We start from the raw sequence: 25,338 nt of genomic DNA, 5'->3' as shown, positions 1-25,338 counted from the left end.
GAACTGTCCCCCTGGGCGCTGTAAGCGAGGGCAGCCTTAGTGAGACCACGCGCAACCAGAGGGAAGGTGGTTCCCATGCTGCTGGTCACCAACCATCGTCCCCGAGGCCGGGACAGGGCATCACGGGCTCCTCTGGCAGCCAGGACCAGGGTGTTTCATGGGATTCTGCCCTGAAAAGCAGGGACTCGGCACCACTCCTGCAACGCTGGAAAGCAAGCGTGAGAAAGCTTACCTTCAGCCACCAAGTGACACGCCAGCTCTCCCCAAACCTTCTGCAGGGCACCTCCTGCCCCGGAGGATGGATGGTGGACCCTCGCTTCTTCTAACAGGCAGTTTTCCTCTCACCTTTACGGTAAGTGCCTGAGGACAGGAGGGCTGGAAAAGCCCCAAACCTCCCCGGCACCTGTGTATATAAAGTACTAATAAACAAGGACACAGCCTCCAGGGCAGCCACAAACACAGGCAAAACAAGAAAGTGTTCGTGTACCAGTACAAAAGCATCATAAATACTCTCCCACTGCCAAAAGACCTCTTCAGTCTTTTACTAAATCTCATCACAGGAACAATTTACAAGCCAATAATGCTGAACAACTCCATTCCAAACTCTGTGTTAAGCTTTATTTCAGGCTTTCACACTTTATCATGTTAGTACCTCCCAGGCTGGCACTGGACTAACGCATGCCAAGTTGAGAAAGGGGAGTAATGGAGTGGGGCTTGGCCCTGCGACTGAAAGTCTTCCAGTTGGGAAAAACTGCGCTTTCATAGTCACCCAACTTGCAGAGTGGGCTTTGTGTCCCCTTCCCAAATAAATGTCTCCTGATGGAGAATTTTGGCCTTAATCGTTTTTCCCTAAAACACAGTTCTTCAGTAGACGCGCCATCCTGGACAGCATGTTCTTGCAAGTATGTCCAGACCTTAACTTCTGTGACTGGGGGAGGCCTTGTACATTAGGAAAATCTGAATATTCTGGGCTCTGTGTTCCGATGATCACCGCACCAGGCAGACCCCCTGTGTGCTTCCAGCCCTGCCGACAGGACCAGCCCTGCTGGAAGACCCACGTCTCCCTCTGGAGACATGTGTCACCCCCATGCTTATATCAAAAATAGCCATTGGCCAAGAATCTACAAAAACTACATGGGAACTGACGTGCTGTAGATCATGGAAAAACACCCTCGTAGACTGAGTTTGAGAAGGGAACTTAATGTAATTATCTTAAATTAATAAGAGGAGAACATTCCTCTTTGGAGGTCATCTCCATTAACTAATGCAATCCTATTCTGCTCTAATGTAATTGTGTAAGCATTGTGTCTCCCATCCAGGAGCTGGGGCTCATTACAAGAACAATACAACTCTGTTACATCCAGTGTCAAGGCACCGGTATCCTTCTTAGCTTGTACACTGATACCTAAGAGCTGGAAGACACGGCTTGCAAATTTTCGGTAAACAATGAGGGGATGTAAAAGGAGACGGGGCCTGGAGGATCACCTGGGGGGGGAACGGCAGGGTCTTTCTCCGCGCTTAGCAGCATGGTGTAGGGCTTTCCTAAACCTGGCGGGGGCTCACCGTTTTTCCCTGACTTCAAAACTCAGCGATGCTCTGCCCCAACTCCGTCATGCCAAGTCTGCTCAGAGATTTCATGACCGCTAGCGCACAGCGAATGTACACAGCAATCTCCGGTGGCTCGCCCTGAGAGAACGTGTTACCAATGGCTGCTTAATTCAAACTGCAGCTTCTTTAGAAAATACTTCTACAAACATTGACACTCCAAAAAAAAAAAAAAAAAAAAAAGCTCTCTTTAGCCTTTTATAAGCTAGGAGTTTATTTTGTTAATATTTTTCTGCATGACGTGTTTCAAATGAGAACATTCTGAAAGTAAATTGGCAGAGTATTTATTGCTGTTTATTTCTAAGCAGCTATAAGCCAATAATAATAGAGAATCCTCTTCAAGTGAAAAGTAAATTCCTTTCGGTTAAAATGCTCAGTGCAAAGTCTGAAGCTGCGTTTTGTCAAGCAGATGCAGAGTGTCACCTTATAACGCCCATGCTAATGGAGTAATAGGATTGGAGCTGTGGCTAGCTACCCAGATCATTACGATAATCCTGGCCTAGAGAAAACAATTCCGCGTTAAGCATTGCTGCTCTGGAGAGAGTCCATTCCCCGGCTGGCCCAGCCACCTCTGCTGCAGGCACACGCTCACACTTAGACACAAACAGGCTGGGGTTAGCGCTTAATTCTCTAACTGCCCACGAACGCCACAAGTATTCAGCAAAACAGAGGTCTGGATCCCCTCGCCGAGTCCGGACTCGCTGGGAAACCTCAGGTGCGGTTCTGCCCCATTGCTCCTTCTCAGCAGGGGATGCTGCACGGTGGCACGCGCACCCCAAAACCGCCCCTGCCTGCTGCCGGGGACCCGGGGACCTGCATGGCACAGGCACCGTGGGCTCTCCATGGCAGCGGCTGCAGCTGGGCATTGCCGTGGCACTGAGCCCGTGCACGGTTTCACCCCAGGTGGCATGGAGGGAGTTAAACTGGGTGGCAATCAGGGACCAGCTGAACCTGGACCCAGCTGCTGGGGATAAAAGCACTGGTGGGGAGGTATTTGGGAGTGGGGTTACTTTTAGTGAGGGCTAATAGGGGACTGGGACTGGGACTGGGACTGGGACTGGGACTGGGACTGGGACTGGGACTGGGACTGGGACTGGGACTGGGACTGGGACTGGGACTGGGACTGGGACTGGGACTGTCAGCTACAGCAGAGGTGAGGGGAGCACGGTCTTTAGATGTGTCCCTAGGAGCTGAGATCTCGGCTGCAGGACCCTTCAGGTGCAAACCACCTCCTTCAGGGCTTCCCCACTCAAAGGCAGCACTCTTAGGAGCAAAGACCAGGGTATAAAGTGGATAAAGAGGATTTTGTTTACTCCTCCTGGAAATCTACCAGTTCCTGAGGCTCAGGGCAAGCAGTGGTAAGTCTGGGATCTGAGAGGCAGTGCTTCTCAATGCCTCAGGAGGTTTCTCTGTCCCCACTGGTGGGCAGCCAGCCCAGGCTCCCCGGGAGAGCCCAGGACACTGCTACTGGGAGACCTGAGCCTCCTGTGTCGCTCCCCTCGCTTGCGCCGCACGGGCGGTGGCCAGCAAGGCCACTGGTCTCGCTGAAGAGGGCTCTGGAAAGCGGTGTGAATCGGACACCTCTGCGTGCTGCTTTGTGTGCTTGGAGCTGTTCTCGCCTTGTTTCACCAGGGACTGAAGAGCACCCGACAGAGACGTCCTCAGCCGCAGAGCTCCTACCCATAGGGATGCCAGGAACTTTATGGTTCTGGGGACCGGCACGGTGGTCCCTGCTGAGCAGCTGCCAGCTAGCAGAGAGCTGTCCTGAGACAAAGGAACACCTCGCTGTGTCCCTGCGTGCTGGCAGGGGTGACAGGTACCACCTCGTTTCGGCTTGCCTTCAGCAGCACTCCGCTGCCAGCGCGTGAGACCCGGCTCTGCTGCAGCTGAAGCCAGGCCAGTCCTGGCCCCTGGTCCCTGGCCGGGCCACCGTGGTGGCTGTGCTTGCTAGGTGGCAGTGCCAGAGGGTTCCCCCCTGGCTGTTTGCTCTTTGCTGCGTATTCCAGAGCCTGACCTTCCCGGTATCATTTCTACTAAATGCAATGGGTGTGCAGCGAAAGTTCCTCTGGCAAGAGTTAGATACTGGTGCTCCTGTCTGTGCTGGGGGCAGGAGGTCTCTCACAGACATCCACCCGCTCAACTGGCAGTGGTTTTCCTCTAGATCCTGGGTTTGCTGATGGTTTATCCTGGGTTTTCCCTGGGGCTTGGCAACATCATGTGCATCCATGACACCTCTGCACTGATACGCCAACACAAGCCACTGTGCCCGGTGGGAAAGGCGCTGAGCTGAGCATGCTGGGACCGAGCAGAGGTCTACAGGAACTGCACTGGAGATTTTCCTGCCTCAGTGGGCAGCGAGGCAGAGCCGGGATGCTTTCTGGCAGCAGAGGACGGGGCAGAGCAGCCGGACCAGGTCCTGCAGGGCAGCTCTGCCCCAGCCTGTGAAGAGACGTGACCCCTTCCCAGCCGCACGGAGTTAAACAAACAGGCAGCCAAACCACAGGCTTCAGCTTGGTTTGACCTGCAGTGATTAAGAACAGGGCTGGTGATAGCGGTTTGAATGCAGAGGAAGGAGCGGAATAACTCGTGAGCGTGCTAGGGAGTCTGGCAGCTGCTGGCACCGGCCAGTGAGACGCGAAGCGCTGCTCGGTGCTTCCCCAGCCATGCACCCAGCGAGGCTGCTTCTACAACACACGAAGGTTACGAAAGGAAGGATGCCAAACCGCTAAGAAAACAAACCCTGCTGGTGCAAGGAATCCCAGAAGCGTCTGGAATTCGCTTGTGAAGCTGGGCAGCCCCTGCTGCCCATCCGCTCTTCTGGTCTCTCCGTTCACACACTCCTCCTCTCATTCTTTTACAAATTAAAAATTGCAACACTTTCTCCCCAGGTTTGAAGCAAGTGCAGGGAGGTGGCTCGCGACTGAAGTGCCTCCCCTTTGCTCTGAACTGAGCCTGGTTTGTGCTTCCCCCATCTCTCACCCAGCCCGATCCATTGCCCTTGGAAGGTTGTCTTTCTCTGGAAGTGTGAACCAACCTGCCTGCTGGGTGAAAACTTGCTAAGCGTAGCATTCAAGGCTGGTCCCGATCCTCCTCCTTCAGAACGGGTGATATTTTTTCCCAGGGTCCACCAGGGCCCTGACAGCAGTCCGGGACCTCTCCAAGGAAAGGAAGGATCAATCGCTTTAAACTCCAGAGGCTGCAGAGATGATGCTGGGGCCGTGTGTGACGGTGGCACTGCCTGCACCCTGCCCCGTAGGTGGGCTGGTGAGCACCCGCTCAGCACCATGCGGTTCTGATCCCATTTCCAAAACTGCAGGCTTTGTGTGGCCACGGGGCAATTACTAAAGGAAAAATCCTTTTATCCAGAATACAGTACTTTGTTAATCTGATTACTTGTTAATTGCTTCAATTTAACTGGAAGTGGGCAACCTTTACGTTTTAACCATTTGTTGGCTGTTATTGAGTCAGTGACTTGTTTTCACAGGGTGTTCGCTCAGCTTTCCTGGATGCTGCCCCATCACTGCGCCCCTGAACGAAGCCCACAGAAAAATACCTTCTCCCACAGCAGCCCTGGGTGCCGGGGCTGGTGGAATTCACCGTCTTCAAGTTCAGGCTCTGAATGAGCATTTACCACATGTTCCCCGTGGACCGATGCTGGGGACGCAGACCTTGGGGGCAGCTCTACACTGGGCTGTTTGTACAAGCCACTTTTTGGGGGTGGGGGGGAAGGGTAAGTTTCTCTTGAGAATGCATTCCAGCTGCTGACACACAATGCTGTTACTAAAACTGGGGAGTGTAGTGCTTGTATGATCACCCTTTATTTTTATTGCTTCCTCAAAGGGTGAAGAAACTTGATTAAACCCATTTTTAACGTTGCCACTGGAGTGCGTGGGAGTCTCCCCCACCCCTGACAGACCTGGCTAACTGCTTGTTGCAGGAAGCTGTAGTTTCCATCATGCCCAAGGGGACAAAGGCATCAAGACCAGAATTCTGTGGTGGAATTAACTCTGTGCGGCCAGCCGTGGCCCCCAGCTGCTGAGCTGGATGATGCCAGCTCTACCGCGTTTGACCCCGTACCGCCAGGAGCCACTGTCCCAGCCGACCAGCAAGGCTGGGCACCGAGCCCAGCTCCAGCTCTGCATCCCCCTCACGCTGGAGGAGCTGCCAGTAAACGCTGCGGTTCCCGTTAATGCCGTTGCATTCCTGAGGGGATGCCTGGCCCTGGTGGGTGCTGGTCCCATGCCTGCATCCTTCCAGTCCCCCTGGGAGCACCCCTGGATCCGTTCTGCTGCGGTTCTGCAGTGCATTTGGCAGAGGCAAGTGGGCACATGTCCTGCACCCAAGTGCTTGCTCCCAAGCCAGGCTCCTTGTATGGCCCAAGGACTCCACTTGGTACGGCAAAGCGAATATTTACTGGTCACACATAGGTGTCTGAGTTGGGAGCTTTCAAAGCGTGGTGCTCCCATCATGTGCTGCTGGGGGGAGGGCAATCAGCAGCACCAGCAAGGGTCTCCGTGGGCCTGTGGAACATCAAACCCCCAACAAAACACTTCCATGTGCGCCTTCCCGCTCCCTGCATGTCAGTCATGCTTTATTAATCCATTGGCCGGCATGAACGTTGCTGTCCCCACAAGTGTTCTTTCATGTTTGCCTACAATCTCAATGTCATCGCACAAAATCAAGAGTAATTATGAACAGATACCAGCCCCTCGCTCTCCCTCCCCCTCGTGACTGCTCCTCCACATCTGGTTTCCACAACCGCTCTCGGGGGTGCTCGGAGCCGCAGCTTCGGCGTGCAAGACCTTTGGAGCAGCTCTGCTGAGAGTTAACCTCCGCTCCCCCTTTCCTCCCTCCTTCCCCCCCATAATTTTTCATTTTGATCGGTGATCGGCATCGAACAGGTTTTAATTCCCCAGCCCACCGCTCCGGACGGGCTCATCCCAAGTATTTTGGCAGCACAGAGAGACAGCGCACCGGCCCTTCAGGGGGACCACATCTGCCCTGTCCCGCAGCAAACCCCCTCCGTCCCAGCTCTGTCCTGGCATCCTCTGCCATCACTATTTGCCATTTCAAACTCTGTTTTTAGAGCACCCGCCCAGCTGCTGGCTGCAGGGCTCTGGGGGCAATAACTGCTGCCATGCCCACGTGCGGGGTATTTAACCGTTGTCCTTCTACTGAGCCTTTCTGTTCGGATCGCCCTGCTGTCACGCTGAGCCAGACATAGCTTTCTCATCAGAGCATCTTGTTTGTTCCTTGCACCCCTTGTCGCTTCCACCTTCCTCCAAAGAAAGAGCCCTGAGGTGTCCGCACAGTTGGGCATAACACCTCTCCTTGGGTTTCTCCAGGAGTAAGACAAGAGCAGGTCTGAGGTCTGTCTGCATCCCTGGGCAGCATCCCTCTCCCACCACTGGAGGTTATCAACCCCAAACTGGAAAATGCTGGATGCACTGAACGCTTCTCAAGTCGTTTGAATCTGTTCATGTTTATGTTTGCAATAAAAGACGAACAGGTGCTGGCAATTTAACTAATCAGGTACCATCTACATCTCCTCTGAACTGATTCCTTTGCAATACGCTCCAATGGCTGCCTGGCCATCCGACAGCCTGCAATTATGCAAACATCCCCATTCACATGGTCCTTATTACGGGCACAAGATGTGCCGTAATCCTGTAATTTTTGCTGAGGCCTGGAACTTGCTGCATCAGCATTTTTGGGCCCCTGGTGCAGATGATTTTCCTTTGTTGCCCTTTTAGGTGGGAAGGGGCTCCGAGGGGTCCCTGCGGCAGAAAGGCGTCACCAAGAGACCCAAGTGATTTCCTGGCGATGCTCAGAGTGGCCCTGGTTGCCACTGTTCCACCTCCTGAGCTCACGAGCTCTCCCGTGACTTGCTGGCCCAGGCGTAACTTGCCACCAGCAGCAGGGACGTTGCAGTGGGGCCAAGGGACGTGGCAGGCGTGCTGTGCCTGCCCAGCCCTACCAACAAAGCGACGTGCACAGCGACGACGATGCAACCCCAGACCCACCTCAGAAAGAAAAAGGTCAGATAATTACAACTTTTGTAAAGAAAGCAACCGCTCCACCTCTCAGCAGCCCAGACCCAGCGGCAAGGTTGCTATTTCACCGGTGCATTAATTTCTTTGGGCGAGCAGAGGATGCTGGCTGCTGCCCACTCCTCTCCCACCAAAGGGCTTTCGGGTCCCCCCACCTGCACGGCTCAGAGGGGCAGCCGCAGTGACGGGTGATGTGCCCCATGCTCAGCTCTCTCGGCGGGCACCGCTGTCTTCCACTGGACCGGGAAACATACGTTGTGTTTAAAATGAAAAGAGAAAAAGGGGGAAAAAAAATCTATTAGACATCATACATTTAACCAATTCTGACTTGACCAGAATCCAATAAAATGCAGTTCATACAACATTTTTATTGCTAATTGGTTTGACTGTTAAAATTTAAATGCATGAAGTTACTTTAATGACAGACAGAGTGGACCTTGTTAACCTTTAAAAGGGTCTTAATTCATTTATATACCTCCTAAAATGCTTTGCACTTCTCCCTCTGGTGCCCGGCCCTTGCTGTCTTGGCCAGTCTCCTGCGCAGCCCCCGGCTGTGCGTGTCCAGAGAGCGGCTCTTGGAACACGTTATTAAACACAAAACACAGCAGACACGGGGGCCAGCAAAGCATAGCCAGTGCTGGCCAGGGGGTGCAGGCGCAGCTGCGGGTGAGCACCCAGCATCGGGGGGGGGGGGGGGCAGGACTCCCTGTATGCATGAATAGGGGTGGGCTGTTAAAACAGTCAGTGTATAACTTCAGTGGCTGTTACAAGGTGAATCCCAGAATCCCAGAATCCCAGACTGGCAGTGACCTCTGGAGATCACCCAGTCCAGCCCCCGGCCAGAGCAGGGTCACCCAGAGCAGGTGGCACAGGAACGCGTCCAGGCAGGTCTGGAATGTCTCCAGAGATGGAGACTCCCCCACCTCTCTGGGCAGCCTGTGCCAGGGCTCTGCCACCCTCACAGCAAAGAAGTTCCTCCTCATGTTGAGATAGAACTTCCCATGGTCAAGTTTGTGCCCGTTACCTCTTGTCCTGTCCCCGGGCACCACTGAAAAGAGCCTGGCCCCGTCCTCCTGACCCCCACCCTTCAAGTATTTATAAGTGTTGATAAGATCCCCCCTCAGCCATCTTTTTTCCAGACTAAAAAGACCCAAGTCCCTCAGCCTTCCCTCATCAGAGAGGTGTTCCAGTCCCCTCAGCATCTTGGTGGCCCTTTGCTGTCCCCTCTCCAGCAGTTCCCTGTCCTTCTGGAACCGGGGAGCCCAGAACTGGACCCAGCACTCCAGATGTGCCCTCCCCAGGGCAGAGCAGAGGGGGAGGATGACCTCCCTCCACCTGCTGGCCACACTCTTCTTGATGCCCCCCAGGATGCCATTGGCCTTCTTGGCCACAAGGGCACATTGCTGGCTCAAGCAATGCAAAGAGGGATAGAGAGGGCTGGGAGCCCCGCGGCGGCTGCTGCAGCCCCGCGGGCGCTGCAGAGGCGGACGAGCGTCCTCCAGCGCAGCCCGTCTTGCTCCTTGGAGGTCTGCGTCCCGGCACCCCGGCGTGTTTTCACCACAGCCCAGGGACCCCGGCCTCACACAGGTCCTGGTGTGTTACACGCTGCCGAACGTTTTCTATTTAAATGCAAATTTTGACTTTTCACTCAGCGGCTCGAGAAAGTTTTTCACACCGGAAGGAGGGTCACGATAATAATTTATCCACAGGCTTCTTTCTACAATTACTATTTGTACAAGAAAAGTGTGGATACTTGGGTGGCTGCGTGAGGAGTCCCACAGCAGAGTCAGACGGCTGCAGGGAAGGAAGGCGCACGGTCACATCAGCATCCAGCCACGGTTTTTTCCTTGGAATAATCTCAACACATGGATATTGCTGGGAAAAAAGCACTGCGACCTGCAGGACTGGCACAGCTAACGGTGTTGCTGGTGGGGTCCAGGCGCTGTGTCTCTGGCTGTGGCAGAGCTGCCAGGCAGTGGCAAAACTATGCCAAAGCCCACGAGCAGGCTCTGGAGACCACGCAGGGGGCAAAATTCTCCTTGCTGGGGTTTGGCGAGGTACCTGTCCTCTCGCCTCGGCTCGGCTGGATACCTGAACTGCGGCATACTACGTTTGTCAGTCTCTAGGAGTCTATCTGACATCCCTTTATAATTAATTACTTAATCACTGGCACAAGTGTGCATCTTATGTTCCTCAGTGCCATAATGAGAATTCAAAGTCAACAAGAGACGAGATGGGAGATAATGCCCCAGGGAGGGTTAAGCTGACAGGAGACCTGGACCGGCAAATTACCTCCCTGTAACCTGAACACCACCGCGCTCTCCAGCCCGTTACAGCAGCGTGGCTCATCCTGTGTCACCAGCACCGCTCGCCGAGGGCACAGAGAGGGTCCCAAACCACCCACAGCCACCACCCTTCAGGGACCCGTGGCTCTCTGAGTGGCACAGGAATCAGCACGGTGCAGAAGTGCCGGCCCGGGCACCTGCAGCTCAGCTCCCGAGAGCCACCGGCAGCCACAGAGGATGGACGGGCACCAAAAACTGCCCACGTCCTGCAGGTCTTTGCTTCAGAACCCCCCAAGCTCCCCGGTTCACGATGTGCCTGGCCGGAGGTTCAGCCTTTCTCCCCGCGCACCCCATCCCGCCCTCGGGTGCAGGGTGGGTGCTGCAGGTTGCTGAGCCAGGGCGTTCGGCAACAAGAGGTCTGAGCCTGAGGATGTTTTGCAGACTCTGGGACCATGCCCACATGCACAGACATGGCTGAATTGTGCACACCTGTGTTTCTTTGCGAGAAGAGCCACTGCAAGAGGCAGATGTGGCAGTTCCTCTCCCCGTGCCGTGGATGATACGTTTCCGGAGCAGAGTCCACCACCACAGGGGTTTGATCCACATCTCCCTGGTGCTGAGCCATAGGGATCAATCAAAGCCCTTGGGAAGAGGGCCGGGAGCCAGCTTTGATGACTGGACGGAGCTGTTGAGCAACTGTTCGCCTGCCACAGACACCCCCTTTGCCCAGGCTTGCACCGGGCTCCCTTACAACGCCTCCAGCCCCGGCCGGCGTCCTGGGGCGAGCGGCACCACGGCGAAAATCACTGGGTGCTCACCTTTCCTGGGCAAAAGCCGGCTCAGCCCCTGAGAACAAGCTGTCCCTTTGAAATGCACAAAATGCAGCGTAATTAAAATCACATAAGTGACATCATGTTATCATTTCCAAGCCAAGCAGTCAGAGTTAGGAAATGTTAAAATTTAGGTGGCCATTGCAATTTTTATTCTGTTCATTCTGCTCAGCCGCATTTAGACAGAGCCCTTAGCTGTGTGATGCATGCTGAACTTCCTACAGTGCAACTCTTTTTCAATATTTATCTTATTCTCATTCTTCCATACACGGCCCCTGCCAGAGTTACCATGTTTAAAACTGCACTTGGAAGACAGAGTGTTTATTTGATGTGCCAGGGAGGCTTTTCTGCAAGGCACATCATCACAGTGTTTGATAATACACACAAACGTATCTTCATTTATCTCCGAGCCTTCTTACAAGGTACCAGGGATGATATTTCACAACGTCATAAAAAAGGGCAGAGATGCAAGAAGATTAAATTCAGTGGCTTCCACTAATTTTGGATATCCAGTAAATAGCACCTGGTTTTTTCCAATCACTGAGCATTCACGGCATCCTTTTTACTCACGATCAAAGGGTGAATTTGGGTTGGCTTTGGCCATTCACTCTGAGTTCTCAGCAGTCGCAGCCCGTGGCCCCAGCAGCGGCCGCCTGTGTACAGCCCAGCCCGTCTCCCAGGATGGGCTGGAGATGGAGAAGCCACATCTCCTGAGGCGTGCTGCACCCCCGAAACATCACCCCCCCTTTCTGTTGCTGTTATCCCCTGCTTCTGGGAAGCAAAGGCAGGTTTCTGTGGGCAGCAGCCTCCTCCTTGGGCAGCCTCAGCCCCGAGAGCGGGACTAGCCCGGGGCCAAAGGGACAGGAGCTGAGTTTGCTGGGCACTTCCCAGCCCCAGACTCTGGAAGAGATGACGCTCTCCTGCCCTAATCCTGCTTTTTTTCCGGGCACTCGCCCTGCTTGGCCGGCATGGTCAGCCCGGGGCACTGGCTGAGATGCTGGTGGGGACGAACAAGAGCCTCGCACGGCACAGGGAACGGCTGGCACCTCCCGCGAGTCGTGTCCCTGCATTTCCCTGCTCGCTGCCGGGACAGGGGACACAGCAGAGCCACCCGCGCTGCCTCCCCAAGCCCACCACCACCAGACGCGCCACCTCCACGTACGGCAAGAGCCATAGAAAAGGGATGTGGAGCCGAGGTCACATCCTTTTTCTAATGTGAATTAGTCTGAGCACTAAATGAGTTCAGACTTAATTGTAAGCATTTTCTGTTAACTAAGCAAGAAATCTTATAATAACACAATAAGGTGCCATTTCACAGCATCCAAATGGAGCAATAAGCTAGTGCCTCATTTGTATGTATTTTTTTTTTTCACAGTGATTGCTGACGCTGCTGCTTTTAATATATTCACATTGGCACAGCCATTTGCATTCAGATGCAATTATGAGTTAGAAACTCCCTCCCTTCTGCAAGCTCCAGAAAGGGAGAATTTCAGCCCAGAGACACGTTACTGTTCATTTTGTGGGGTCTAATTAAGGAGTCTGCTCTGGCAGGAATCGAATTCCTATTGTTACCAAAGGGAGCGTCCTGCAAAGAAATAGATTAAATTAAACGAAGCCTTTAAAATTCTTCCTTTTTCTCCACAAAATCTTATTGATCTTGAGCAGAAATAGTTGTTTCCTATGGAAATAATGACCCTTTGGGGACAGAGGCCAAAAAGATGCGTGAACCGCAGCCATTCCTGAAGAGCGTTATCAGGTTACAGCTGTGCCACACACAGTCTGCTGCTGGATGAGCGTCACCGAGGTCCTCCACGCCAAGGAGGGCTCGAGGTTGATGGCAAACCCTCTGCAGACCTGGTTGCCACCAAACCTCACTCCAGCTTGGGAGCAGCGACAGGTTTCCCGAGTCCCATCAGCAAAGGCGGGGGACCAGGCTCTCACTGGGAAAAGGCGGTGCAGGCGCTTGCTCCAGCGTCCCTGCGAGAGCAGCTGAGCTGAGTGGCCTCCAAACTCTGGGCTGCATCCGTAAAGAGATCCCAAATCAGGGGAAAGTGTGCCTGGGAAGAGCTGGCATCTCTAAATCTCGGCTATTAACAGGCCACAGCATGAGGCTCCGTGGTGCGGGGTGCTCTGGGACCGGAGGCATCCTCCACTTTCATTTATAAGGATGCTGCAGGCAGGCCAGCTGTATGAAAAATTGCAAATATAAATTCTGGCGCTTTGCCTGGAACAAGGGCCCTCCCACATCCCCACAAGTTGCAGCTGTCCCTTGACCCCTCCTGGTCAGCCCATCTCCTTCCCCCGGTCTACGAATCCAGTGCGATTCTCACAGCTCCAAGGGAAGCCTGTCATCTCCTAAATGTTCCTCCCCAAGACAAAGCCCCCACCTGGGTTTGAAGAGGCGAATAACCCACGTCCTGACACCCGCAGCCTGCACATCTGCCCAGGAGACCGGAGGACACCCCTCGCCCTGCACCCCCCTGCTGCTTCGGGACATGCCGTGGCCTTGGGGGTGGCTTGGGCAGGTCCCAGCTGCCTGCGGAGGTGACAGCAACCTCCGACATCTTGCACGCGTCCCACATCACTCCCCTTCTCTTTGCTGTGAGCTCTACCGCCAAGATGCCACAAAAGTGCAGCTGGAAAAGAGCACACCCCTCCAAAGCCTTCCATCTGAGGAACTAAAGCAACAAATGAAAGAGAGAAGAGAAAATAAAGAAACAAAGAGAGGTTTGAGCTCCAGCACGGGATTTAGGCCCCCTCCTGCAGGGGAGGCTGGGGTGGGAAGAGCAGCGAGGCTCTTGCCTTGGGCACAGGCACCGAGCCAGCACCATCCACGATGTCCGGTTGTGCTACGTGAGAGCAGCGAGGAGCCAGGGGCTTAGAAACACCCCGCAAAGATGCGGTGGGAGAAGGAGCATCTGTGCGCCCAGTGTGGCCTCACGTCCCTCCCACCTCCATGAAAGGACCACAGTGTGCCGAGACAGGCACTCGCCACCTTGCCACTTCCACCTCGATTTCCAGGAACAGCAGTAGGATTCCGGGAAGGAACGCGCTCAGGAGCAGCCCAAGGGCCGAGCCACGCCAAAATCCCACTCTGGCCGGGGAAACCTTAGCACAACTATGGGAGCTGGTGAGAGCAGGAACCTCAGGTGGTCCCTCGAGCTGGTCACCAGCCCCTTCTGCCGCAGCAGGGCCAGAGCTGGACTCCTCAGGTGCTGGCGGGCGGCGAGGTGCCGCCTCCTCCTCCTCCTCCTCCTCCTCTCACCAGGAGGGAGAAGTAGCAGAGGAGGAGGAGGAGGAGAAGATGGTGTAATTACTGCAGCACCTGAGATCTCATAAAGAGTGCCATGTAGATTACCTCCTCCCGACAGGCTGGAGCTTTGGTTTATAGTTTACACCAGCATATATCGAATTAACCTCAGAGAAAAAGGTTAAACTATCAATCACGAACTGCAGTTTAAAGAACTGCATTCCCCGTGATATATGGCACTGGCAGGCACGTCAGAACTAAGCCAAAGACTGCTTAAAAGTAACTGGGGATAATGGGCCCGGCTCCTTATGGAGATAGATGTGCAGTGTGTTGACTTTAATATGCTGCATAAATGAGACCCCGGTGTGGAAATATTGCATCACAATGTAAAACAATTTCCTCTATTCAAACAACCTCTAAGTAGACTTCTCCTATTTAATATTCGCTGGGTGGCTCGGCCAGCTCCGGGCTGCCCTCGGCCACGGCAAAGGTGCCGGCCGGGTGCCAGAGGGCACCCAGTGACAGGGGGGGACCCGGAGCAGCGCCGGGGATGGGGGCAGCCGGGGCAGGGAGCACCGGGCAGCCGCTGGCACTGGCCTGGACCGGGGCCCCCGCTAGCAGAGGGCTTCTATTAGCTGCACATGTGTAGAGCAGCGGGGCTGTAATTTGAAGACATGTAACACAGACTGTTTACATTTTTGCAATCCTGGATAGTTATGTGCTGAATTTCCCTACTGGAAAGAAAAACTGCATGAGCGGGGAATGCGGAGAAGGAGGAGGCATCTCCCCTCCGGAGCATGGGGGATGCATCGCATCTGGGAGCGGGCTCGGGAGAGGACACGCACCCTCATTGCCCCAGGCCGGGGTGTCCCTGACGTCCCTGCTTGGCCAAGGGGGTCTGCAGCCCGTGGTGGTTGTGCCGGGCAGCCGGGGCGGTGGGATTGCTCAAGACTTCGGGCTGCCCGTGCCCTGCTGAAGAGGCTGGCAGCTCACCACAGGGCTGATGCCACACTGGCAGACATGCAGAGGTGGGTCCTTGCCCGGGGCAGAGCTGGGACCCCCTGCTTCGGCCACAATCCAGCACTGCAGAGCATCTCGCTGGGGGCAGTCCGAGGCTGCTGTGTCCCCGGAGCCGGACCGAGAGGCAGCTCCACACGGAGCCCCACCACTGTGACCACTGGCTCTGTTATGCGTGGGAATGCATCCGCAGTCACAGACTGGGGACATGAGCTACGAAGTTGACTTTTAATTGTAATAAATATAATAGTTAGGTTTGGGCAAAGCTACTCATTACTGTTTCAAGAACTTTGGGAGAATTATCCTTTGGTACTCTCAGCCAAGGATAACACCGTCCAGTTTTCATTATACACTTTCTAATTGCAATAGCTACATAAAACACGTTGCTTTGGCCAAGGGATGGGAATTGTGGCACCTGAGCAGCTGTGACAAACCTTTCCCTGCACCAGGAATCGCCACCCCCAAATCGGGAGCACGGCTCCCACGGGCGCAGCGCCGGGAAGGGTGGCGAGAGCAAGGGCAAGCAAGGGCAAGCAAGGGCGAGCGAGGGCGAGCTCCAGTCCTGCTCTCTTGGGGTGGTGTCTCAGGCGTTATTCCAGCTGCTGCCCTGCCATCCCCTGGCCCCGGAGAGCTTTGGAGTGTCAGGGAACATCCCCTCCAGCCCGCGCCTTCGGATCAGCGCTCCTTTCGGATGAGCTGAGGCCAGATCGGCTCGGCTCGTTGTAGCCTTTGAGCCTAAAAAAAGGCTCGTCTGAGGTTAGCGCTCCACCTAACACGCTGTCTTGAGGAGAAGAAAAGGTCAGAGAGACTTTTGAAATAAAAATGTTTCCATCTCAGTTGAGAAAAAGCCCAGATGGGTGAGCAAAGTTTAGAAAAGGGAAAGAATTGAGCAAGCAAGCAATACTGTGAGAAGCTGATAAGAGGAGCTCTAGCAGGAGAATAGGGGAGCCTTGTCTATCAGCCTATTAAAGGCTATTCTTACAAGTTTTTTTTCTTTTCATTAATACGCAGGGTGAATAGAACATTGAATAAAAATCAGTACTTACTGCACAATTGTAGGATTGAAAGGTAACTGTCAACAGAAGGATTGGGGTGACAAAAGGGGCCATTTCAGTGCTTAGCAAATGATTTTCGGCTTGTCATTTCAATAGGCCGTGTTTTTCAGAGATTGTGTTTTTTTGAATAGCGTTTATTACCATGCTTTTTAAAAATTTCATGTTGTCTCTTTGCAGGCACCATTCATTTGCAGATGCAGTATTCCTTTTTGGTTGTCAGAGGGATACTGCTTTAGAAAAATAAAGTACAGTCGTCCAGTGAGAAAAAGGATTCTCTTGTGAAGCTAATGGCTGGGAGAAAAACAATCGGGGCAGCTCCTACCTTCTTGCCAGCCTGACCCAGTTTCTCCCACTGTTCTTTATTCATGATCGCGTGGGCCACCGGTTCTCTCCATTTCAAATTAGGAGCGCGATGCTGAGTAAGATAAAACTTTTTTTACCAGAAAGCCCATCTTCCCTAACGCTCCAATTTTGCAGCGGGGGACCCTAAAATACAAATAGGTCTCCTATCTCTCGTCTACAGACAAGAGGTCCAATTTTGCAGTCTTTATTCAGACGAAATCCCATTTACCTCAATGGGTGCTTTAGCTTGAATAAGCAGTGGGCAATTAATGCTCGGACTTTACAAAAGAGATACGTGGGGTGTTTAACGCATTGTGTGTATGCCCGAGAGGAGAAGCTAAGTGACAAAGTTTTACGGTTATCTGCTTTAAATAAAATCTTTGAAAACATGTGTTGGTTTAATCGAAATGATCATGTTCATTGCTACATAATTGCTCGCATAGTCCAGAATTTGCATGACACTGTATACTAAGCAATAGTGGTTAAAAGGACTTGCATTAGGATTTCATATCATTTTAACAAAAACCACCATTTTTGGCACCCTGGGCTCCTAAGTAGAGAGTAATCTAGAATTAGTGAGAAATAGATTTCATGGCTTTAAGTCACTTTATAGTGTGCAGGTCTTGAACCCTGATCTTTTGTAAATTGAACCACTTGTGAAAAAACAAAGGGCTCTAATCCTTTTAAACTGCCACTGCACATCCCTGGCCCAGTGCCCTTGAGAAGTGATTTAAATGGCATTGAGTATGGCAGTTCAAAACATACTCAAATCTGTTAAGAGGCTGATATCTATGAAGGGACTGGAAGCAGGGTAAAAAAAAAAAAAAGCTAATTAAAAGTATTGATGAATCTGCCAGAGAGAATAATATCCTTCAGCCCTCTGAAAATCACCCGGAGCAAGACCGGGATCCTCCTGAAATTGCTGCTCCAGGGAGGAGGAGAGGGATGGCTGGGAGCAGAGGGTGCCGGGGGGCTGGTTGAAGTGCTTGTGATGCTGGAGAGGAGCAGGACGAGCTCCCCAGTGCAGGCCAGTGCCCCACGCATCACCGGCACCAGTTGGGGCTGTGCACCCACCACCAGCTCTGAGGGCTCCCGGCTGGATCCCAGCTCCTGCATGGATCCCGCATCACTTCCCTGGGATTGGTACCCAGCACATCACCTGCTGCTTTTGCTTTTCCACAACAGCCTCTGTGAGAGGTGATTCAGGGCAGCCCCAGCCAAAATCCCCTGGACAGCGGTGGCCGGAGATGCTGGGGCAGCTCAGAGCCCCAGCTGGCCGTGTGGCCACCCCCAGCCTGGCCTGGGGGCCACAGCTGCCCACCATCAGGACCAGCCACATCCACAGCCTCAGCAGTGGGCACAGGCTTTGGCCACGGACCCTTTGGGTGGGCAGCGGGCAGGGAGCTGCCCCCAGACATCCCCCTGGGGTTCCTCTCACCTCTCGCTGCGTGGGGCCTCTCCTGCCACATTAACAGCCCCCACGTGTTCAGAAAAATCCCTGCTTTTGCAATTCGGGACACTGTTCAGAAGATCTCTGCGCAGCGCACTGCTCTGTAGCCTGCACAGTCTCGTAGCCTCAGACCCAGCTCAGGGGAGGGTTTTGCCTCTTAAAACCCCTTTTTTCCCTTTCCTCCTAAACACAAGACACCACTTGTGAACTATCCCAGGTGACCTGGAGTTTTCTGTGTTAGATAAACATTACTAATTCAAAAGCACTTTTCTTTTCAACAGCTAGAATTAAATCAGAACTCTTTCCCGAGGAGCCGCAGCAATAATGGGTGTGTTAATGAGGATTATCCTTCCTGCCAGCCCCAAGGAAGAGCTGATAAATCAATAGACCCATCATACAAGCACTCCTTCCCCGTCTCCCCGGTCTGCGGGTCCCTGCGAGGTGTGTGGCAGCGGCGGTGGGGAGAGGCACGACCGGTGTCCCCCCCAGCAGGCAGCCGTGCTCATGGGGATGCTGGCCATGGGGTGGAGGGCAGAGATCCAGCCATCGTCACCGCTTTGCCTGGCCAGATCCTCCTCATCCCAGCCACCTCCTGAAACCGAATGTGCCAGGCTGGCAAAGCGTCACCCGGCGCCGCGCTCAGGCATCCCACCTCTCCTCCGCACGTGCAGGGAAAGATGCTTGGCCCATTATTTTTACTTTTTTGCACTGCCAGTTTGCACGTCACCCTCTCCTGTCGCCCTGCCAGGGCCCCCTGGGAGCTCCCGTTACTCCAGGTCTCTGCAGGGCTCTCCTGACGTGAGCTGTGCTCCGCAGTGCATTTGTCAGCATCCCTGACCTCCCATCGGACGCTGAGCCACATGCGTGGAGCCTTTTCCACCCCAGCAATAAGAGCTGGAGCTCAGGGGCCAGCAAGGACAAAACGTTCAGTTTCCTTAGCAATAGCAGAAAAAAAACCTAAGAATTTCACTTTGAAAAACTTAAAAAAAAAAAAAAAAAAGGCACTGTTCTTTAACAAACCTGCTGTCTGCTCTTCTCCCAGGGGAAAGGCTGAGACAAGGATCTCTGCAATAGAAATGCCTGACTCGGTGTTTAAAGTGCCCTTGTTAGCCCTGCCTTGATGGCTGTCTTGAGAATCACAGATCCCACAGATATTTAAGGCCATATAATTTGCTTATCTCCTCGTACAGTCTTAAGCAGCCCCTGAAGAAAGAGAGAGGCTGTTCCCTCATACACGCTTTAGTTTTCGGCAGATGTTTGGGTCACAGCAGAGGGACCGGGTGACAGCACAGGGGACCCCACCTGAAGCACCCACCCCTGCACCCCATCCTCAAGCAACCCCACGGCACGTACATGGTGGGAGTGTGGCCACCACCAGGCACCAGCCGGGACCACCGGTGGCTTCTGCTGGCCATTGGACCTCCATGGAGGCAGGCTGAGCCACGGCCCTGTGAGCACCATGGCAGGGGCCGTCGGGGATGTTTTCTGCAGGATTCGGGCTCTGATCTGGCTGCTCCAGTGGAACAAGGGGTTTCAGGGTGCCACCGTGCCCTCCCAGGCACCAGCAGCCGATCCCTCAAGCCATGGCCCCACTCCCAGCCCTCTCCACGCCGCGGTCGGTGGTGGCTTCCCCAAAGCCTCGCGTTGTAAATATTGATGGAGAACAAGAAGGAAAGGCCAAAGAGCCCATGTTAGAGCATTCCGTGGACGTTAGTCAGGCAAAAGACTTTAAAACAAAGTTCAATTAGGTGTGAAGGAAATTACGGGCTATGCAAGCAACAGTACCACAGTGCGAATTAGAGAGATGTTAGAGTAGGAGACAATATGCAGCCCAACATAAATGCATTTGTCTTTGCTCCGCACCAGCCTTCACTGCCAGCTTATGCTTCAAGCCGTGCAAACAGAAGCCTCCTGGCATAATTGGAAGATAGTCAACATTTCCAGCTATAATATTTTAATTATAAAGCATGCTGTTGAGCCCGTTATATGAAGCAACCGGCTCAGTGAAAGGCCCGGTGCCACCAGGTGTGGGCTCTAAATGGGATGCCGGGATAATGCTTCTCCAAAAAGCAAACGGTCTCCTCCCCACAGCCAAGCGTGGGGCTTCCCCACCGCTGCTGGCTGCGCTGCCGTGCCCACTCCAGACATGGTGCCACCATTTGTGCCCAGGAATAAAGCGTTTTGTGGCAGTTACAGCCTCCTTACATCTTCCAGGAAAGCCGATGAAACACAGCAGGGGAGGATGTGCGGCGTCTCCAGCGCAGACAGTCCCTTGGGCAAAGGGCAGCTGAAGAATCCACAGACCCTCTCTGGAGGCAGAAGCGGTTCCTCCTGCGCTGCTGCAAAACTGTATTTGACTGGAATTTTCTGAGGACTTTTCCAGCTGCTGGGATATCTCCTACATCCCCGATTCCTCAAGTCCTCTGTGCCATCCATCCCTCCTTCCCCTGTATCATCATGCTTGCCTCTCTCATAGCCTTTCCACAAGCCCCAGCAATCGCTCCGGTTGCAGAGCTGTGATACCTCGGACAAGAAGAGCTGAGCAGCACTGAAAGGCTGCTGTGTCCCTCGGTATCGCTGCTGGGAAATAGAACACGGAAATACAAATTCAACAAGGAAATAATAAAAAAATGGTCATCACTAAATGCAATAGACACTGAGTGCCCAGGGATAACGTAAAGGGAAGCCGAGAGCTGCAGACACGAAGTCCCAAAGTCCTGGGAGATTAGACAGGAATGCCATGTTGCAGCGCGGGGATTTTGCTCTGGGACTGCTTTGACACTAAATCAAAGTTTGCGAAGTTCTCATCGGAATTAGTACGTGAGCCCTGGCCAAGGCGCCAGCAGCGAGCCTGCGGTGTCAAACTGCGGACGCCTCGAACGCCGTTTGGGCACGTATGGGAATCTGGGCTGCACAAGTGCTAGCCAGGGGCTGGACAAGGACGACTGATTGCATTTTAATTGCAGGCTCAGTATGAAACAAGGTGTGGGCCAAAGTGCAGCTACAATAGGTGCGGCGCCAAGAAGGATTTGGTGCCAGCAATAGATACTCTGGCAAACTCATCCCTACAGCTCCAATTATGGGACTTCTCTTATACCACTGTCTCTAAACATTGGCTTCTGACTGCAATGCCTTATGCCAAATTGTAATCACCCTCATTCTACTAATGGTCAAAACGCTTGGAGTCCAAACGGGATATAATAATCACCGAGGAGGAGAAAGCGCACTTCGGAGATTATGCTCAGCATAGCGTGTGGCAGCGTATAGAGAATTGCAACATATGTCATCGCACTGTGATTACCTCACAGGATCTGGAAAAACACACTTTTCCTGTTCAGGCTCCAAAACGATCATAAATTCAAATGGGTTTTGCAGCTTTCTGTGAAGAAGACTCTCCAACAAACTCCACCAGCCAGTGAACCGCCAGACCGTCTGCAGAAAGGGACTGGCAGCGCAGCGTCATTCCCGGGAGCGCTAAGAGGGCCCGTTGACACTCTTCACACCATCATAATAAGCCCTGATTTACAGCTTATTAAAATAGAGTGAGTTGAGATAAAATGCCAGGAATAAAAAAAAATATGACTGGATTGAGTGTGACTTGGCTTATTGAGTTTGTTTCCTATCTTTTTATAAGGGCTATAAAAACAAACAGCCCTCACTTGACTAAAGAAATCATTCATTAAGTTCCTCCACTTGCTCCAGCACATCCAGACACAGGCAAATAAATTCCGGGTGTCCCTTTTAGCAGCTGGTCCCAAGAACGCTGGTGGAGCCCTTCGGCTCCGGCAGTGCCACCAGGGCAGGGACAGGCTGGCGGTGGCACGGTCTGCGGCCACACCAGGGGGTCCCCGTGGTCCCCAAGGCTGTGGGGCTGCCCCCCAGCCGGGCAGGGCCGTCCACCCGAGAGCCTTGGCCAGCCAGGTTCACATCCAGCCCGCTGAGACGTGGCGATAAATGTAATTGAATAAAGGAAGGGAAAGGAAAGGAAAGCCCGAGCAGCCGGGGAAGAGAAGGAGGAGCCCGAGGCAAAATTTATTTCTGTCAACTGGTGGTCTATTTCCCTGATACCATTTCCTTGTATACAGATAAGGAGTTATCTTAAATGACCATGTCTTTTTCAATTTGTACTTAACAGTCAGTCCCATTTTCCTTATATGATACTATCACAGCAGGATGAAAAATGCATTACAATAATCCCTAAGGATCTTCATATATCAATATCAAATGGTCTGAAATTGACCTGTTATAAAAACCAGCCTTTCAAGTCAGAAAAAACTTAAATAAAAAAAGCAAATTTCAGAGCTTGCAGTATGCTCCATAACCCAAATACTCAGGCACAAAGAGCAACGTTTCCAGAATACTTAATGAAAACAAACCTTCAACATCCACGAAAAAAATATTCTTACTATTGATACATCTGCTTAACGTTTGCTGCACCTTGGAGGAATGCTAATCCTGGGCCGCACCGACGTGTAAGCAGCCAAAGGAGGTTGAGCCACTGATTCCAGGACCAGCGATGTAGTGCCGGGAATTTTCCTCCCAGCCTGCACAAGCTGGAGTGGCGGCAGCCGGAGAAGAGGAAGGGAAAGCGGCTGAAGCCGATGGCACCGTCCTTCTGCCCCAGCCAACCTGCTCCATGCATGGTGCTGCCGGAACCCGGCTCTGCTCTGGCGGCGGCAGGGGCAGAGGGAGCCCTGGTGTTGTCCCAAACTGGCACCGGGGGGTCAGGAAGATGCTGGTCCCAACTTCCCTCAAGCTCCCCTGTAGGCTGGAGCACGGGATACTCAGCGTCAAGCTCTGAACATTTTTCCTGCGATTTTTTAAGAAGAAAATATACCTCCAGGCTTTTCCACACAATGAAATTAGAGGATGGGGCACTTCGCCGGGATAACGCCCGTGGCTGCAGCTCAGGCTACAGGCGGGTTTGCCCCTCGTTCGCTTGGAAATACTCACAGCAAGAGGAGGGGAGAGAAGCCCAGGGTTGCTTGGAGGCAAAGAGGCTCTCTCCGTTCAGCACATGTTTGCAATCAGCACAAACACCACATCATCACACCGCTTCAGTCTGCCCTAACCATCGGTACGCACTTCCCCTGGCGGTATCACAGCTATTGGGGATTTGTCATCCAAATTAGAGCTAAAGATACAAAAATACCTGAGCAGATCCTAATCAGAAGAAGCTGTTTCTGCTGCGAGTTATTGGCCCACCACAAGCCAGTAGGAAAAAAAGGAAAAAAAACTAAAAAAGGAAAGGTTGCAAAGGAGACAGGCACCAGCAGAGCAGCCTGTGCCTAAAGCAAGTCAGAGGCAAGTTCCAACCGCAGCCAACGCGGACGACAGCTGCTGCTGAAGGAGATGCAGAGGCAACTCTCGCCGTGAGGGAGGACCCAAAACTCCAGACCCCAACACCACAAACTTGGGGCACGTTGAAAATCTGGCAAGGGGCCGTGTGGTGCAAAGGACAGTGTTGGGGACCAGCAGCCACCCAAGCCACGTCCCCTGCCACGTCCCTGGGGCCCAGCCCCATGGACTCAGACGCCACAGAGGCCTGTCCTCAATGTCGAGAGATGCTGCAGTCCCAGAGCGGAGTCCTCGACGAACAGGCGGAACCAACGGTGGTGGGCATAGATGGGATAAGAAATCACATATGAAAACACCACCATTAAACGAGCTGGGACTCGGCAGGACTTTGCCCAGAATTCAGGGATTCTCTTCCTTCCCTGCTGTTTTTACCCTCCTGCTTCTCTCCCAGAAAGGGGGATTGGAGGCGGCACTTTTACACCCCAGAAGCTCGGCCAGCACTGCCCTGCTCTCACAGCCACCTCTGCCGCGTGTCCCGCTTTGGCACACGTGCCATACGGCTGCGGGATGCTCTGTGCCAGGTCTAAATCTTCCACCCCTCCAGGAAGGTGGATCTGCCATGAAGGAGGGGAGTAGTGACCGCTCAGAGGAGCCTTGGCCGCGCTGGCCCCAGGACAGTCCTCGAGAGAAGGGCTTGCTGTGTGCCAAGCGGGGCTGCGGCCGTGGCTTTGCCCTCCCGCCCTGTGCCAACTGCAAAAGTTGCGGTGCCAAGGGGCCCTGGAGGAGAGGCTGCCGAAGAGGAGACGGCAGCGTGAATCCTGGCACGCCTCTGCAAGGAAAGCCGCCAGCTTTAAGTGAATTTCATGAGAAGTGCATCGGGCTACTTATCATTTTAAATGAGACCAGCATCTAAAATGGGAGACACAGGAGGACGTAAGTAATGTCAGAACAGAGCCCTTTATTAATTAATAAACAGGAGTGCAAGCTAAAAGCTTTACATCTACCACTGCTAAATGCACAGTTAAAAGCCCTATAATAACCTGTGTTCATAATATATTCCAAGCATTCTGCCTCACTCAGAAGTGCATGTGATATGACACCATCTACCTGCTGCAGCATGCAATTAAAATTAAGCAGCAGTTCAGGCTGTGATGAATACGAAGTGAAACGCCACGCGGCAATATCACCTGGCAGATCAACCTAATTGTCACGGCATCTGCAATGCCAGAGTTCAGCTGGAATGTATGTGTTCATTACAAATCCTGGCTTTGCTGGGATTTCTGACGGGGCCTTGTGCTCGCGCGCGCTAACTGAAGCTTGCCGGTGTGGTATAGCTCTCAGCTGAGCTTTTTTTCTTATAATAACACCTAAGGCTTCCTAAATCATTTTAAAATCAAGGCACATTTTGATTTACTTGGTTTTCTTCTGCCTTCATGGTCGCTATACACAAATTCACATGCTCTTGCTCGCCAAGCACAGTTACCATAAGCGAACATGCAGAGCAGATATTAGCAGGCACACATGGCCACTTAGATGTCTGCTCATTTGCATATGCAAATACTCGTTTTGCATGCAAAACGTGATTTACAGAAAACGGACATCTAAATCGAAGTCGCGACGTGTGTACTAGCACTGGCTGCAGTAATGGCTTTGCCACTGCTGCAGACAATATTGACATATATACTAAATTATGAGCACTGTTGATGAAAAGTGCTGTAAAAGGCGTTATTATTGTTTTTACAGCCAAGGGGATTCATTAGCATTCATTAATTTTTAAAAGACACCTTTGGAGTGGGTCAGTATTATTAACTCCTCTGCCCTGGCGTCCCCTCTGTACGGCAGGTACCGCAGAGGAGGGACTGCGAGGCATTGGAAACCCCCCCCCTTCCCTCGAACAGCCAATTCCCGACAATCCAACCTGCTCAGAGCAATGCCAAGGATGCCTTTTAAGAGGATTATGAGGACAGTATCTCTAACACTGACTTCATAAGAGACCCTGGGAGCTTCCAACAGTTGATGTGTTTGGCAGAGACTCCCTGAGCACGACTGAGCCCGAGGCACGGCATCGCCCGCAGTCCCTCTCGCTGCGTATGCCATCCCTGCCACCGCCGGGATGATGGCACTGATGATGGCATTGACGCAGCCGTGCCATCAAT

This window comes from Rissa tridactyla, chromosome 13 (genome assembly GCF_028500815.1).
Source record: "Rissa tridactyla isolate bRisTri1 chromosome 13, bRisTri1.patW.cur.20221130, whole genome shotgun sequence".
NCBI lineage: Eukaryota > Metazoa > Chordata > Aves > Charadriiformes > Laridae > Rissa > Rissa tridactyla.
Note: the sequence above shows the minus strand (reverse complement) of the source record.